The following is a 4,380-nucleotide window of genomic DNA, read 5'->3' as shown; positions in this document are numbered from 1 at the left end:
GATCTTGGTCAGCCGTGCTGAGCTCCTGTTGGAGGGCGTTGGGCTCTCTGGTGTGTGGCCATGGCCAGGACCTGACCAGGGTTCCTGGGCCCCTGCCTTCCTGTCCGCCGAGCCCTCTGCTGTGCTGGGACAGGCACAGAACACACAGAACTCAGGGGTCGGAGGGCAGAGGCACACGCAGGGGCGACTGACAGGAATTCCTGTCCCAGTCTGAGTGGGAAGTGCCCCTGCCCTGGCAGAACTCACCTCACCCAGCAGGAGGGCTGCAGGCGTGGCACCACCTGGAGGGAACCCCTTCCAGCCTGAGACCCCTCAGCCTCCTGACAGGCCCCGCTCCTGTCCACACCTCTCCCGTCCTGGCTCCCTTTCCCCCAGGAGCTCGCGCCTCCTGAGTTGTCCCCTATTCTCGCCCTGGGGCCAGGGGGTGGGTCAGCTCCAACCTAGGGCAGCTGGGCCAGAGCTGGAGAGGGGCAGTGAGCAGACGCCTTTGTCCCCATCCCCCTGCATCCTCAGTGGCTGGCTGAGTGGCTCAGGTGGCCTCTGCCATGTGCCCCAGAGCGGGGCAAGGACCGGCCCCTGTCCCGCCCAGGATGCACCCGCCGCCTGGGCCTGCTGTGTGTCTCCTTCCCGCAGGCCCTCACTTTCGTGGCCGCGACCCGTCCTCACCCAACTCCTGCCTCCGTCCTCACATCGCCTCCTGCTTTTGTGTGTCTTACAAGGACGACTGGCACTAGATTCAGGGTCCACCCCTGAGAGCCCTCGCTCATTTACACCTGCAAAGTCCCTTATTTCGAAGGCGGTCACTGTATGCCTGAGTGTGTGTCCCCCTCCAAGCCTCACGGTGAAGCCCAGCCCTGAGGTGATGGAGTTGGAGGCCGGCCTGTGGGGGAAGCAGGTCGTGAGGGTGGAGCCCCACAAGGACACCAGTGCCCTGGAAAGTCCAGACCCCACAGGGCTCCCCGGCTCCTCCCACCACGTGAGGACACAGCACGAAGGTGGCGTCTGCAGCCTGGAGACGACCTTCGTCAGAGCCCAGCCCTGCGGCACCTGACCTTGGACTTCCAGCCTCCAGACTCTGAACAGTAAGTGTCTGCCGTTTATAAGCTGCCCAGGGGGTGGCAATTTGTCACGACGGCCCAAACAGGCTGTCACACTCTGAGGTTCCCGCTGAGCGTGTGTCTGGACAGACACCGTACAGCGCATTGCACAGGGCTCGGCATCGGGCCGCAGGCGGCCGGAGGCTCAGAGTCCCGGGCACCGCACAGGCGCCCAGCACCTCAGGGCCGTGTCCTCTGTGCCCTGGCCTCACTTCTTGTCCATTTATCTTGTCAATACATTAACTGTTATTCATAACCCAGTCAGCACAGTTTCTAAGGTGAGGGCCAACATTCAGTTCACCTATTCAAAAGGCAGCATCAAAGGGAATTTGTGAAATTTCTTGTGTGTATATCTCCTTAAATTTTTCTTTGGGTTTTCTTTTGCATTTTGCCTTGGGAGTTGAGACCATCTGAAAAATCCCTTGAGATAATGGATGCATTTTAGATCAGGAGTCACTGCTCTGAAAAGCCCTCACCCCCCTCAGAATAAAGCTTTCTTGCGTGAGGAAAACTTGCCCAACTTCATTCCAGAAATCTCGAGAGGGCTGGGGTTTGACCTCGGTCTCTTCTGTGTTTCGGTTTCCTCTCATTTAAAGTAGAAATTAATAAAAACAGGATCTCTGTTCACATAATGATGTCGGGGGCATCGCATGAGTGTCACGTTAGCGCATGAGGATTGGAGGTCCCCGAGGGGACGGCACACAGAGACCAGATGAGAACCACGCTGAGCTGCAGGGGTCCAGGGGGCCTGTGTAGCACCAGGTGGGTGCACCCGCCTGGGCGCGAGGAGAAGCTGAGCTCCTAGGACCCAGGGTGACCCGGGGGCAAACCCTGGGCTCTGCGCCCCTGCCCCTCCCGTTCTGTTGCATAACTCACTCCACTATCAAACGGCAAGCCGCTGGAACGCTCTGAGTTCTCTTGTGAATACTTTTAGGGAAAAGCACAGATTTGCCAAGAACACGCAGGGCTCTGGGTGCCTTGCCTTTGAAGACTTTGGAAAATGTAGCTTGCATGCCTAACACCATAATTTATCCTTGAGAAGATAAGGCTGATCTGGGGAAATGTAATTGTGACTAATTTATTGGCAATGGTTGGACTCTTCTCCCCGTGACACATCTGCGGACAATTTCCCTCCACAATCTGTTTTGGGGTTTCCTGGTTATCAAAGCCCCCAGCACATCTGCCTGCCGCGTGAGCAGGAGGTACCCGCCTGCCCCCAGCACTTACGTGTCCTCTGCCCCATGGCCGGGAAGCCGTCACACAGAGCAGGGACCCGGGAAGCATTCTTCCTTCTGCTGGTGCTCATGTGTCCTTATCTTCCTCTCATTTGTCACTGCACCAGAACCAGTGATGAGAAACTGGAGGAGATGCTGTGAGTTCACATCAGGCCGGTCCTCAGAGAGAACCAGCTGCACTGCTCGAGCCCACAGAGGAGCTGACACCACAGTCCCCGTCCACACAGCGGTGTTGTCCCTGGCTGCGCCTGGAGCCGCCCGGCGCCCACTTCCCTGGATATGCCCCGTGGCCTGCGCCTGGGGGACACTCCTCTCCGTACTGCGCCTGCCTGACCCTCAGAATTTCCGGTCACACCATCATTCCTCCCCACACCGCCTCTGGAGGTCCCAAGGGACAGTCCATCCTTGCCTCTCCCGGCCTCTGGTGGCTGCCTTCACTCCTTGGCTTGTGACTGCACTTGGAGAATCCTTTACTCATCCTATGTCACAGCTGGATGGAAGACCAGGGGGATGGGACCTCCCTGTGTTGCTTGGGTCTCCTCATGGCATGGCGGCCTCAGGGTGGCAGAGCTCCTGTGTGTCCCAGTGAGCCAGGGGAAACCGGGGTGACTTTTTATGGACTAGTTTCAGTGGTCACAGCACCCTTTGTCCTGTAGGCTTAGTGCAACCACCACAGCCCTCCCTGGCTTCACGAGGATCAGGGACCCTGTGTCTCAGTGGGGGGAACGTCAAAGAAGGCCACAGCCCCTTTTGTTCCAAAGAACACCACGGCCTGTCCTCTGGGCACACGTTACTTACATCCTGCTGCTGTGCAAAATGGGTCCAGGCTGTCCTCAGCCATTTCGGCATCGGGCTCAGGGCCACGTGACAGTGAGGCTTCTGTATGTGGCCCCTCGTGTGCAGCTCCTCTCCGTGTAAAGGCTTGTGTACAAGAGTCGCCTTTTTGGTTTATATTCCACGCACGGCAAAGGAGGGCAAGTGTATGCTCATGGGTGGTGAGCACGCAATCAAGCTTACAGATGTCGAATTATAACCACCTGAAGATTACATAGTGTTACCCACTAAGATTACCCCAACACAGCTAACAAAGAAGACAAAAATAAAGGAATTTATTTTTAATAAAATCCTTCCTTTTCTATTGGAAATAACCCGAGCTTGTAACTCAATACCCTTCTGAACTTGCTCACTCATATTAAATATTGCAGCTGCGCACACTTTTCATTTTGTGCCGTTTCTGCACTATTTCAGTCCAAGTTTATACCATTTACCATTTCCTTAAAAACATAGTGGGTTTCCCTTGTGTCGTTTTACAATCAAGTCCACACCCACAAAACTCGGCAAGATAAATCTTTTTCTGAGGGGGGCTCCCTTTGAGCACAGAGCAGGAAGCGCCCGAACTGCTTAGCAGCCCTGCTCCTCGATGGGGTGGGGGGAGGTGGGGGGTCTGTGCGTGAGGCCCTCAGCAGCCCTGCTGGTGTGAAAACGTCTCCGAGCGTGGCCTTGCGCCGTTCTCTGGAGACACCGAAGGTGCACGGCCTGCCTTCTTCTATTTCCTCTAAATTCTGCTTGAAAACTGCACTATTCCCTCTAAGTCTCACCCTTCTTCTTCCTTACTTAAGGTGTTAAACTAGAAGAAAACAGTGGCCACTTTCAACAGTCTCCCTAAAATTCTCCTTGGCTGCGCCCACCCTTCCACTCTGTACATTTGCTGTTCTTTCCATGGTTCCAGACAACCATTCCGCTGAGATTTCCACGGCTCAATAGCAAGGGTCTCCTTTGCTCTGATTACTGTTCCCGCACTTTCCTTGGCTTTTCACTCACACGTCCGATGCCACCTGTATGCCTTCTGCTACGTCTCCTCTGCATTCGCTTGCCCCCAGCCCTCAAACCAATGCTGAGATTTTAGATTTCTATCATGGGGCATTGCACTTCCAGCTGCCAGATTCGCTCCCAGTTCCTGCTGGTGCAAAACAAGTCACTCCCAACTCAATCACACAAACCACTGTTCTATTTTGTGAATACATGCAGGGAGCTAAGAGTTTAAACCT

General features: G+C 55.4%; 1 long non-coding RNA gene across 1 annotated transcript; it reads left to right on the top strand.

Moving 5' to 3' along the window:
• Positions 1-289: 289 nt before the first annotated feature.
• Positions 290-3,456, top strand: LOC148758448 (uncharacterized). Its single transcript, XR_016020587.1, has 2 exons — positions 290-1,082; positions 2,440-3,456. It is a non-coding gene; the product is annotated as an uncharacterized LOC148758448 (long non-coding RNA).
• The last annotated feature ends 924 nt before the right edge of the window (positions 3,457-4,380 follow it).

The sequence above is a fragment of the Rhinolophus sinicus genome, chromosome 3 (assembly GCF_057876585.1).
Source record: "Rhinolophus sinicus isolate RSI-liver-muscle chromosome 3, RSI-T2T, whole genome shotgun sequence".
NCBI lineage: Eukaryota > Metazoa > Chordata > Mammalia > Chiroptera > Rhinolophidae > Rhinolophus > Rhinolophus sinicus.
This window is presented reverse-complemented; position numbering and strand designations above follow the sequence as displayed.